At 32.0% G+C, this 14,133-nt stretch overlaps 1 long non-coding RNA gene and 1 pseudogene across 1 annotated transcript; one reads left to right on the top strand and one right to left on the bottom strand.

Annotated features, from left to right (window-relative positions):
- Positions 1-1,538: 1,538 nt before the first annotated feature.
- On the bottom strand, positions 1,539-13,850 carry LOC115985730 (annotated as a pseudogene).
- On the top strand, positions 10,157-11,990 carry LOC115984016. The gene is made up of 3 exons (XR_004090334.1): positions 10,157-10,232; positions 10,588-10,621; positions 11,592-11,990. It is a non-coding gene; the product is annotated as an uncharacterized LOC115984016 (long non-coding RNA).
- Positions 13,851-14,133: the final 283 nt, after the last annotated feature.

Raw genomic sequence — 14,133 nt, 5'->3', positions numbered from 1 at the left:
TCTTTGAACGATTTTCGATTGATTGAAAAACAAATTCAATCAATCGAAAATTACATTTGATCGATCCAGCATCAATCAAGCATAGATCGAGCCAAGCAGATTCAAACCAAAATTTTAATCGCAATTTTCATTGATCGAGCAACAGGTTCGATCAATCAAAAATCTGGAAAAATCAAATTTTTGAAAAACAAAGCAAATTTATGCAGAAACTCCTCAAAGCATGGTATTTTATGAATGAAATGCACGAGTATGAGATAAAAGGTTTTCCAAAAACACTTGAACTTAACCTAGATCTTCCAAAACAAGATTTTCAATCGTATTGTCCTCAAATCTCAAACATTAAACACATGTTGCATTAAAATCAAAGAATTTTTAATCTTGGATGGCCACAGCAAGATCACACACAATAACATGTACAAAGTTTAGTAAAGAGTAACTTGTGTAGTGTGTGCAACTAGCAAAAGCTTGAGATACATGTAAGGTGATATGTGAATAGTAATCAATCACAATTTCTACAAAATTCATCACATAAATTTGAAAGAGACTATCACCCAAAGAATTACATCATATAACTCTCACATCTCCTAGAAAACAAGCTTGCAATCATGTAAGTTTCTTGATTTGCCTCATAATGTACACACCAATTTTATTTGATTAGAAACTTATTAAAATAGTCAAGATAATGTAAATATCAATTTTATTTGATTGAATTAATTATAGCCCAATAATGTACACACCAATTTTAGCATTAAACGGAGGCTATACTTTATGTTCTTTTTGTGCACGTGCTACACTTTCTCGAGTACAAAATCTTATGATATGGACTAAGGTGTTCATGATTAGCTAGTAAACAGTGGTGAGATGATTATTTATGCATTTCTCAATAAGTTCAAGTCCAACAATCAAAGGCATGTGACTTCAAGATCAAGAACAAGTGATCAAAAACTATAAACATCTCCCACACAATATGCACTACAAAACTCAAACTAGTAAAGTGCAATAAAATAAGCTCATCCAAGGTAAACAAGGTACATAAACATGTTATGTAAAGATAATATGGCCAACCTTGATTTCAAATTTAAGAAAAAAGAATGCAAAACACATTTTTCTTCCCTTTTTCTCCTTTTTTTGTTTTTAATTTTTGAAAAGAATAACAAAAACAACCTAGAATGAAATGCATGAATGTTATGCAATGCAAATCCTAGAAAAACAAAGAAAACAAAATAACAAAGAAGAATGGTCACAAAGAGTAGAACGATGAAGCCCAAAGACCATGTCAGAAAGACGTAATTAGATCGAGCCTTTTGCATCTAAAACTTTTTAGATGCAACTCTTGCATTGGAGTTATTATTTATATTAGAATGCTGAGCAACTCCAGGATTGGAATAAAAGTTTAAAGTCTTTACCAATTCACCAATAAGTACCATAGGATCTTGTGCTTGAGGCACAAGTACTTTTTGCTTATTTGCTCACTTAATAGCTTGTAACTTGAAACAGTTTGGACGAATATACCCAAACTTTCCACAAAAATGACAAACTTATGCAGGTCTATCATGCACCTTGTCCTTAGGAGGGTTAGAAGTCTTAGGTTTAGACTCTTTGAGATCAACCCTAATCTTCCTAGGAGTTGTAACTTCTATTGGTTTGACAATCTCACTCACGAAAGGCTCAAAAGAAGAAACAAAGTTTATGGAATAAGTCATAGAAACAGTGATGCTATCTTTAAAACCTAGACCAGTTTTGTCTAAGGGAGACTTCTGAATACTCGGCATGTGTTTAAGTTTGGAACTAGCAGTCCTATTTGTTTGTTCTCTAGTAACAAATAATTCAAGTTCCAAATTTTTAACTTTATCAAGCAACAACATGTTCTTAGTCTTCACCTTATCAAGCAATTCATTAGCATCAAACAATTTCAAGAGCAAAATTTTCTTATCAAGTTCAAGAAAAACAATTTTCTATAAGCCTAAATCAACGTTCATGGCATCCTTTGCAGCAACCTTGCAAAGCTTATTATATGCTTCTTGCAAATCAGCATCCTCAGAGAGTTTCCCATCAGAAGGGTTCTCATCAACAGCAACACTTTCATCAACTACAGCAGTAACTAAGAAAGCAATGAAGTTTCCATCCTCATCGCTATCAAACTCATTATCAGAAATTTCATCATCACTAAGGGTTACAACCATAGCCTTATCTTTTGACCTCAAGAATGTATGACATTCTGATTTCACATGATCATATCCTTGACAACCAAAACATTGTTGAACCATAGAATTATTAGAAGTGTGACCTACTTTCTCTTTAGGTTTTTCAGTATTATTCACCTTAGTGGAGTCATTCCTCCTAAAATTTCTAGGTTCAACATTGTTTTTACCTCTTGCCCTTCTGTTATTGTTCCTAAGAAAGTTTCTAAAGTTCTTGGCAAGATATGCAATCTTTGTAGCAAAGAGCTCATCATCAAATCCATTCACATCAACATTATCAACAGACTTAAGAGCCATTGATTTGGATTTGCTTGTCTTAGGTAGGTCCAACTCATAGGACTGAAGAGATCCTACAGGTTCATCAATAGGGATAGAGTCCACATCCTCGCTTTTAGTGATGGTAGTTACTTTGGGTCTAAAGTCCTCAGTCAAGGATCTAAGAATCTTCTTAACAATCTTAGGTTGATCATAGATTTCACCCAAATTATAAGCAGAATTAAAAATATCATTAAGCTTAGTATAGAATTCATCAAAACTTTCATCATCAGACATTCTAATGCTTTCAAATCTAGTTGTTAACTGCTGCAACTTATTTATCTTAACTGTCTTTGTGCCTTCATGCACAGTTTGGAGAATATTCCAAGCAGTATGAGCAATCTCAACATTAGAGATTCTTTTGAATTCCTCTATAAAAATAGCATTCATGGTTTTGCTATTAAAAGCGGTTGCTTCTTTCTGAGAAGTTTGCCACTCACTAACAGGAATAGTGGGCTTCTCCCATCCGTATTCAATAGAATTCCAAACTTTCTCATCAATAGATTTCAGGAATGCTTTCATCCTTACTTTCTAGTAGGCATAATTGTTCCCATCAAAGTAAGGTGGAATCACAAGAGAGTGACCGTGTTCCATGACAAAAGGGGTCAAGGATCAACTCTTAAATCAAAGGATCTAAACACTAGAGCTAACCTGCTCTGATACCACTTGTACGTTTTTAAAACCCTTAAAACACAAGTTGTTTAACCTAGTTATTTAGCCAAGTGATTACTTAGTCAAATTATTTTGATCTAGGTTAACACAAATAAATCATATCATTGAAACAATGCGGAAAATAAATAACATAATGATATGATAACCCAAGAAAACCAAACAGGTAAAAAACCTGGGGATGATTAAACTTAGTTATCCTCAAGGTAAAACAGATCCACTATGAAAGAATTGAAGTTTACACAATAGCAACTTAGATCACTAACATCCTATTGCTACCTCGTGTAGGAAACTTACCACCACGACCACGTGACAACTCCGAGTTCATGGACTATTTCTTTCCTTGATCCACAGCAACTACAAGTACTCTCACTTGTGTTTCTTTAAGCTCTTTATGCAGCAACTGAAACGATCATCAAGCTCTTGACATGAATCTTAATTCTTGATAACCCTTAGTATGTATGAAGACAAACACCTCTAGATCTCACAAGAGATTCATACACACAGCATAAACAACAACTATAAAACATGGCTATGGCTTTTCCTTTTATACTTAAGGCAAAACATAAAACCCTACACGTTATAAGGGCTTGGACTTGAGTTGGAAAATTCTGCAAAAAAACAATCTGCTCGATCTTCAATCGATCGAGTCTAATTTTCGATCGATTGAGCTTTGCAAATTTACACAATAAATCCTGCAGTACACTCGATTCCAACTTTACACAAGAACACACTTTGAGTAGTCTAAATCTAGACTAAATATTTTGATCATGGTTTGCCAGCATTACACATTAAAGTTCTAATACATTAGTTCCTAATTCCTTAGAACCTAACATAGTCCATGCCAAAATATTTCTTCATCCAAACAGTAAACTCATAAATCTTCTTTTGGTCAGGAAGAGAATTCGCAACACTCTCTTTCTGCATGCACCTCTTAGCCCATGCAATAATCTTGGGGCACTCAGCCTCTATGCTGAAATTGCCAAAGGTCTCATAGGTATAAAACCAGCAGTAGAAAGTGATTAGAGCAATGTCAACAAAGCCAAATGTTTCACCCCCAAAGAAAGGCTTTTCACCACGCTCTCCCTCTAATATCTTGAAAGTTTCAATGAATTCCTTCTTTTCTACCTCTTGCTCCTCTCCTTTGGTGGCTCATATCTTCCTTGCAGTGTCATACACTTGCATCTTGCACTTATATTGTATTAGCACTTTCGTAAAACAGGGATGTGGAATATGAATGGTTTGTATTGTCATTACCTAGAGAGCTCATAGTAGAACAAGAATGCTGAATATGGAGAAAGTTAACCTCCAAATTGGAATGGTTTGTATTCTCATTACCTAGAGAGCTCATAGTAGAACAAGAATGCTGAATATGGAAAAAGTTAACCTCCAAATTAAACCAATTTGGAGGAATTTTCCTAAAATTCGCTATGTATAGGTTGAAAAGATTGTTGACATGTATTTTTCGTTGCCTAATTTTTTAATAAGTTATGTAACTTGTTTAAATAATATATGATAGTCATATAAATAGCTACATAATGAGTTAGATGGGATTCTTCTAAACTGGTTTGTAGGAAAATATTATCCATAGAATATTAGTTAATCTCGGTTGTTAGAATAGGTTTCAACTTTGAAGTTTTTTATCTTTCCTTTATATATATTTTTTCTTGTTTGCTAATGAAAGATGGACTCAAATCACTAAAAAAATTTAATGTTAAAACCCGATTATAAAAATTATCTGATATATGTTGTGGTTATATCAAGTGGACATCCTCTACCATTTAAAAAAAAAAAAAAAAATTCTTTTGCTTTTTCGGCTTATGTCATGTAGTGTACCATAAGTATAATAAAATAACAATATTAGTTGCTCTAAATTGAACAATATTGCTATAGTTTCAAAAATATAACTCCAATTAAAATTGTTTTAAGGAATTCAATGAAGTTTCACTAGTTATTGTATATTGTTTAATAATTTATTCAAATATTTGTTTTTAATAATAAATTTGGATCATACTCGTATTTTGCACTATATATTTGGCTCAATGTATTACAACTGTACGACATAATGTTGCCATTTGACTCAATAAAAATATATTAAAATCATTAGTATAATCTATTTCAAGAATTAAAAAAAAAAAAAAAATTAGAGGGGAGGGAAATTTGAATTCAAATTCACATAAAAAGAACTAGCTAAATAGTATTATTGAGTTACAAGACTTTTAACAAACTATTTTTTACTAAATATAAGAGATTAAGGGTCCGTTTGGATAAAACTTATTTTGCTGAAACTGAAAATTGAAAACACTGTAGCAAAATAATTTTTAAATGTGTGAATAGTACCGTGAGACCCATTTTTAATGAAAAAGTTGCTGAAAAGTAAAATTTGTGGGTCCCGTGCACTGTTCACGGGACCCACAGGACTGATAAAGGGGCTGAAAAGTCAACAAACTACGGCTATTGTTCATGAACAATAGCATGAATAGTAGCCGTTGTCCCCCCTAAACGCGTGCACAACAAAGGAAAAGAGAGAGAGAGAGAGAGAGAGAGAGAGAGAGAGAGAGAGAGAGAGAGAGAGAGAGAGAGAAGAAACGCAAACGTGAAACGCAACCTCCAGATCCAAACCGTACCTAAGTGTGCTTAGATACCAATAAAAAATTAAAATTATTTTACTATTCATCTTTTTATTGCTACTATTTATAGGCCCTACTGCACTTTTTAGTACTATTCATAAGCCCTGCTATACTATTTCAACTAACTTTTACATTTATCTACAGTACTTTCAGCAATAAGTTTTCAGTTTCAGCAAAATAAACAGTATCCAAACAGACCCTAAGTGTCTGTTTGGCAAAGACTATTTTTACCAACATATTTTACTATTCAGCTTATTTTTGGTACTATTTATGAATCCCACTGTAATTCTTGGTACTATTCATGAGTCTCATTATATTATTTCAACTAACTTTTACTTTTATTTACAATACTTTCAACAAAAAGTTTTCAGTTTCAGCAAAATAAACAGATTTCAAACTGACCCTAAATATCTTGCTTAAAACAATTATTCAAAGTTTTAAAATAAAAAATTAAAAAATATTTTTATTATTTATTTTATAATATAATCTTGGATATTTTTAAATAAAAACTTTGTCTTACACCATGTCCATTAGTTATGTAACTTAATTACTTTTTATTATTTAGGGTAAATTCTAAATATCTACCTGAAGTTTGGGCTAATACCAACTAAATCCAAAACTTCTTAGAACTAATCAACCTAATCCCTAAAAGACAACTTTGTCCCTAAATAGCTAAACGCCATTATCTTTTCTAACTCTCTTCTCTGTCGTCCCTTTCTCTCAACAAACCTAGCCACCTGTAAAACCCATAAGTCTCATCGGCATCAGCAACTCCATTGAACAACCATTACTACTAAAGGTTAGTTTAGCATCAACTCTCATTCTCTCTTCCCTATTTTCTACCCCTAAAAATAGTAACATCAGCTACAATCCATGGCTGCCACCACCTCTAGCCCAGTGTAGCAAAAAAAAAAAAAACAATTGTGCGGTAACCAACCACGGCTGCCACCACCTTTGACTCAGTGCAATAACAACCCATGGTTGCCACCACCTCCGACCTAGTGCAGCAACAACCCATGGTTGCCACCACTTCCAACCTAAGCCACACGACCACCACAAATTTGAAAGGACACCCACCAAAATTTAAATCTAAACTACATGCACTAGATTTGAAGACATCTATCCAACCAAACTCCAAAACCCAAATCAAAATAGCAAACCCATAGATCTACAAATAATATACCGAAAATCCAAATTTTCAAACCCACACCCAAATCATCTGAACCTAACAACCAAAGGAAAATTAGAAGGAGAGAGGATTATGGGTTTCATTGATGACCAAAGTTTAGTGAGAGAGAAAGGGATGAGAGAGAAGAGATGGGGGATCAGCTGGGTGAGAGAGAGAAAAAGAGAAAAGAGATGAGAGTCAAAGAGAAGAGAGAGAATAGAAACTAACAGCGTTTAGGTACTTAGGGACAAATTTGTCTTTTAAGGACTAAATTGGTTAGTTTTGAGAAGTTTTAGATTTAATTGATAATAACTCAAACTTCAAGGTAGTTTTCTAAAATTTACCCTATTATTTAACTTTATTGATATTATTAAAATATTTTAGTTTATATACTATTGTTGGCTAAATTGCATCAATATAATACTAATAAAGATGATAAAGTTTGGTCAAAAATATGTTGGACTCATCAATTCCAATGGAAACATTCACATGTCTTCTGATATCACAAGACCCATTAACTATTCAATTCTAAAAAATAAACTTATCATTAGAGCATTAACATGAATATTTTAGGTAATAGTAGTTTAAAGAAATCTGTCAAAGTGTCGAATCTAACTTTAATAAACCATCATAATATGAAGAATTAGAAATGTGGGAAAACGAATATTTTTAAAAGATAAATAAATAGACTAAAATATTTGAGACAAGATAGTAAGATATTCTTGTCTCTTCGATCAATATATAAAATATGCTAAAATGTAAAATTGACCCTCTAACTTGTTAGGACATATGTGAATCATGTTAGGAACATATGTCAATATAGAATTGGCTATTCCTTTGACAAAACACACTTTACTTATAATTGGGTAGATTTAGGATGTGTTTAATGATTCAAGGAACAAGATTTCAAGTTCAAGTGTTAAAGCCATGAAAATCTGTCCAAGAATCAAGTGAAGAAGTGCTGGATTTTAAAACTCGACAGCTAGTATCTATCGAGGTTTAAAAGGCTGTTTAAGCCCGATGTTCGATAGCTGCTCGATAGATAGGGTATCTATCGAGATTTAAGAAAATCAGATTTTTAATTCTGATTTTCATCCAATCTGTGTATAAATATTTGGGCCTTTTTTTCTCACAATCCTAAACATATATAAGGATTGTTTTAAGGGTTGTTTTAAGGGTTGTTACAGCTGATGCAAGTGAGTGCAATTTGATGCAAAGGCTATTCACAAGCATACTTTGACCGGAGACAAAGTTTCCCTTGTTCATCTTTCTCTTCAAGAAGCTGCTATGTTTGTATACTATAGGATTTTGTAACCAAGGAGTTTCATGATCTTCATCGTGTTGATGAACTGAAGAACTTTGCAGCCAACATCCTTCTCAAGTTGGTGTGTAAGCCGCGTATTGAGGTCTGCGCATTGAATTGGTTAGTCACATACTGGGAGCTGTGCATTGAAATGAGATATTGTCACTACAGAACAAGTCCAATTAGGTATTGGGGTAAGGGTTCAACTGTAAGTTGGTATAAGATACTAGAATTCCTTTACTTGTAACTGCTTGTTGTGATAATAGTGAATTCTCAAGAGTGATGACCTTAAACTCACCCGGTGGGGTTTTTGCTGTATAGGTTTTTTTCCATTCATAAACAAATCACCATGTTGACTTATTTTCCACTGCATATTAACTTAGTTAGTGATTTGTTTGTGCTACCACGCATATTGCATGTTAATTAACTTAATTAATTCACTTGGCTAATTAATTGGTTAATTATCATAAAGGGTCAATACATTCTTGACCTATCATAACTTTTTTCAAATTTCATTTCAGTTTTCTAACTTTATTTTCGTTCATTTTAGTCTTCTAAGTTTCATATTTATTCAATTATGGCATTTCCGTTAACTGAGAGAAAACAGAAATTAACAACGTTTAGATACTTAGGGACAAAATTATCTTTTAAGGACTAAATTGGTTAGTTTTGAGAAGTTTTAGATTTAATTAGTATTAACTCAAATCTCAGGGTATTTTTATGAAATTTACCTTATTATTTAACTTTACTGATATTATTAAAATATTTTAGTTTATATACTATTGTTGGCTAAATTGCATCAATATAATACTAATAAAGATGATAAAGTTTGTTCAAAAAATATGTTGGACTCATCAATTCCAATGGAAACTTTCACATGTCTTCTGACATCACAAGACCCATAAAATATTCAATTCTAATAAATTTTTTTGCTGAATATTCAATTCTAATAAATAAACTTATCAAACTATTCAATTCTAATAAATAAACTTATCATTAGAGCATTAACATGAATATTTTAGGTAATAGTAGTTTAAAGAAATCTGTCAAAGTGTTGAATCTAACTTTAATAAACCATCATAATATGAAGAATTAGAAATGTGGCAAAACCAAGATTTTTAAAAGATAAATAAATAAACTAAAACATTTGAGACAAGATAGTAAAATATTCTTGTCTCTTCGATCAATATATAAAATATGCTAAAATGTAAAATTGACTCTCTAACTTTTTTTCAAATTTCATTTTAGTATAATTTTGTTTTCGTTCATTTTAGTCCTCTAAGTTTCAGATTTATTCAATCAAGCCTTTCCGTTAACTGAGAGAGAACAAAAACTGACAGCATTTAGGTACTTAGGGACAAAATTGTCTTTTAAGGACTAAATTAATTAGTTTTGAGAAGTTTTAGATTTAATTGATATTAACTCAAACTTCAGGATAATTTTTTGGAATTTACCTTACTATTTAACTTTACTGATATTATTAAAATATTTTAGTATTTTTTTTTTTTGCTGAATAAAATATTTTAGTTTATATACTATTGTTGGCTAAATTGCATCAATATAATACTAATAAAGATGATAAAGGTAAAAAAATATGTTAGACTCATCAATTCCAATGGAAACTTCTGTCACATATCTTCTGACATCACAAGACCCATAAATAGCCCGTTTGGTTCCACTTTTTCAACCCAAAACGGGCGTTTTCAAAAAAGCTAAGCCCAAATCTGCGTTTTGAACTTTTAGAAAAACTGAAGACAAAACGCGCAACGAAAATGGACCCTCAGCGGTCCATAAATCAAAACGCGCTGTGCGCGTTTTGTTATATTACCGTTGCAATCATTGAAAGACCGAAATACCCACACGTTTGACGCCCCTCATCTCTCATCTCTGCTCTCCCTTCGCATTTGACGCTTCTCCATCTGTTCTCTCTGCCTTGCTCTGCCTTCGTAAGTCTCTCTACTCTCTGTCTTTTTTCTTTTCCTTTTCTTCTTCCGCTTCGTCTTCCTCTTCTTCTTCTTTCTTTCTTTCTTTCTGGTTCTTCCTCTCTGTAAGTCTTTCTGTAGTTTTGGATTGTGGTTTGTTTTATGGGTAATGATTTTTCTGTGTGTTCTTTGGGTTGATTTGTCATGGGTATGGGTTGTTTTGATTTGGACCGAACCGGGGTTGATTCTCATGGGTCTGATTTGGGTTTTTTTGGTTTTGATTTCTCTGTTCTTTGGTTGATTTCTCATGGATCTGGGTTTGATTTCTCTGTTCTTTGGTTGATTTCTCACTTTTGGTGTGTGGGTTTTGATTTCTCAGGTACCAAAAACACTGATCTGCTACCAAAAACCAGGTACCAATACTGATCTGATTTTTTTTTTTTTTTTTACCGAGTGTGGGAAAAAAAATTTCGGATCTTGCTATGAATGGGTATTGTTCCTTTACTTGTTTTGTTATTTGTTTTTGCTGATTGGAATATATAATGAAGTGTTTAGTTAGTAAAAATATATAATGAAGTGTTTAACACTGATCTGAATTTTTTTTTTACCGAGTGTGCTATTTTAATATATAATGAAGTGTTTAATGATTATAGTTTGTGAATCTGAAATAGCTGAGATTAATCTTAGCTAGCTAGCTTCTTGTTATACATTAAGCATTTGTTAGTTGTAGCTTGTGAATGGCCCTCTATGCTGAAGTTTACTACCAATACTCATTCAGTGCTTATGATGCACTTATTTGTTTGATTTTTCTCTCCATGAGTGCCTACTGGTATGACCGATTATATAACTTTTGCAATTAAATTAGGAAAAGAAATAATTTAATGATAGCAAATTAACAATAATTTAATGAATAATTACTCTTATAGTCACATGTGAAGGTGAGAATTTTTTTGGCAATTGGACTAAAACATTGGATTGTTGTTTCTGTTGAAATCCCATTTGAGTTGGTCAATAGATACCCTGAACATCGAACAGCATCAATCATCTTATTTGCACCTAGGTTCCCTTGCAATTTATAGTTTGGGTAGATCAAAATGGATGCAATATTCTTGTGAACTTTGGGGGCATCCCCTTAACCTCTTACTAAATTTTCAGAATTAAAAAAAAGGAAATAATTGATCAAAAGTGAATACAGTGAAGCAAAGCTAATGGTATCTTACCACATTTTCTTGATGATAATCTGAACTATTAGCTTCACTGTTCCCTCACATAATTTTATTACAAATAATTTGGCTCTTGCATGCCTCTCTACTTTTGTAAATTGTCAGTAGCTACATTGATTTCAGGGCCCAAAATATTTCAATTGCTTCCTTTACTTGTCAGGTTGAACATGGAGATGCTGATGAAAGAGAAAAGGTTATCCACTGAGAGCTTGTAGCATATTGCTTCACTTGTTTGACCCGTAAACCAGGAATGGAAGAAATATCCTTGTTTGGGGGGGTGTAGGGTATGTTTCAAAGCTCCGTGGGCAAAGAGGGAATCACCAAAGGAGAGAATTTTTGATAGCTCATGAGTCATGATTGTAGTTGAAAGTGTTTTTTTTTTTTTTTAATACGCTGGTAGCTTTTCTTTATTTTATGTAGTTTTCTTTTAGCTTTTAATTGTCTTCCTCATTTTTGGGATAAGGGGCTGTACAATGGTAGCTTTCTCGAATCTTTTTGTTCTCAGATATTTTTGTTTATGTTGCTGCTGCTAAGAAATGAATGAATCTTGTTCTTGCACCTGTGTTATGGGAATTAGCTATCAATGGTTGCTTTTAAATGAGATTGAGGCCGTTGAAACTGAGTTATTAGACGGACTTTGTTTAGTTAAACTTTTGTATCATTTTTGAAAACTGAACCATTTTTGTGCTTGTTTTCTTCCCAAAATTGTAGCAATATTCTAAGTACAACCCATGCGCCTATACAACCAAGTGCAAGTTCTATATCTACAGGGGACATGCTCCATATTTGGTAATTACTAATTGAGATCTTGCACGATGTGCAGTACAATTTATCATCTTTTTACATTTTTATTTTGTGCTTCATGTTGATGGAAATTATTTAGATTTAATTAATATTATTATTATTATTGTTTAGTAAGTATATGAAATAGATGATTTAATAAGTATGAAATAAACTCACATCCACCAAAAAAAAAAAAAAAAAAAAAGTTTGAAATAAATTCTCTTATATATACATTGTCCTTTTTGGTCATTTATCCCTCAAAAAGTCACTTTTAACAGTTTTTACCAAACACTCAGCTTTTTCATTATGCACTTTTTAACAGCTTTTACCAAACACTCAGCTTTTTAAAACTCCACTTTTTCATTATGCACTTTTACAAAACTCCACTTTTTCATTATGCACTTTTTCAAAAAGCTGAACCAAACTCACCCAAACTATCCAATTCTAATAAATAAACCTATCATGAGAGCATTAACATGAATATTTTAGGTAAAAGTAGTTTAAAGAAATCTGTCAAAGTGTCGAATCTAACATTAATAAACCATCATAATATGAAGAATTAGAAATGTGGGAAAACCAAGATTTTTAAAAGATAAATAAATAAACTAAAATATATTCTTGGCTCTTCAATCAATATATAGGCTAAAATGTAAAACAGAAATTCTAACTACTTTTAGATTTCATTTTAGTTTTTTAATTTTGTTTTTGTTCATTTCAGTCATTTAAGTTTCAGATTTATTCAATTAAGTCATTTTCATTAACTTTTGTTAAAATTTTTTGAAAACAAAAATCTGAAAATTAATTTTCAATCATTAATTAAATTTTTTCGTTCGTTTCCTGACTCTAAGTTTCATAGTTATTTAATTAAGTCATTTTCGTTAACTTTTGTAAAAAAAAAGAAATTGAAAAAAAATTTGGAAAATAGTTTTCAACCATTAATTAAATTTTTTTTTTTAATTTAAATTGAAGAAAAATTTATAAAATTGAAAAATTACCACAACATATAACAAAAGTTGATGGAAAAGTCTTAATTGAATAAACTTGAAATTTAGATGATTGAAATGAAGAAAAATAAAGTTAGAGAACTGAAATGAAATTTGAAGAAACTTAGAAGGGTCAATTTTATATTTTATCCTATAAAATAATATCCTATCAATACATAAATATATATATATATATTTATCAAATAACAATTTCATAAAAAAAAAAATATATATATATATATATAAATAACATTTGTGGGAAATTTTTTCTCAGTGAAGAAGAACAGAAAAGAACAAAAATAATAATAATAATAATAATAATAATAATAATAATTGCATATAGCCTACACTATAGATAAGGGAAACGGACCTTCTGCTCAGTAAAATCAGCCCAGAAATTGATTTTTGTCTTTCCACACCTCGTCAATGTACTGAACGATGACCAGAGACTCACATACTGGTTTGCCATTGTGGATGAGAACTGGGATCTTCTTGTGAATGGGGTTCATCTTCAGAAGCAGAGGGCTCTTGTTCCTCAAGTCCTCCTCCTTGTACTCATACTTGATACCCTTCTCAGCCAGTGCAACCCTCACCCTCATTCCAAACATGCTTGGCCAGAAATCCAGTAGAACTACCTCGTGCGCCATTGTCAGAAAGACAGAAGCAAGCTAATGGGCCGGGGGTAAAAGATAAGTCGAATAAGGAGTGATTCGTGTGATTATATATATAGAAGTGGTGTTTCGTTGTAGGCAGTCAGAAGATCCTTCCCCAACAACACCTGCAATATATTAATTATTGAAAATCACCTAAATAAAGGGGAAATATATTTAAAAAGGAAAAAGGAAAAAAGTAGAAGACTTCTCTTTTGTCCTATTTGAGACTAGCGTTGATAAGATCATAATTCAAAAGATGATGAGAGACAAAGTGACTAGTGAG

Source organism: Quercus lobata, chromosome 4 (genome assembly GCF_001633185.2).
Source record: "Quercus lobata isolate SW786 chromosome 4, ValleyOak3.0 Primary Assembly, whole genome shotgun sequence".
NCBI lineage: Eukaryota > Viridiplantae > Streptophyta > Magnoliopsida > Fagales > Fagaceae > Quercus > Quercus lobata.
The sequence above is the reverse complement of the archived record's forward strand: the minus strand, read 5'-3'. Positions and strand labels throughout refer to the sequence as shown.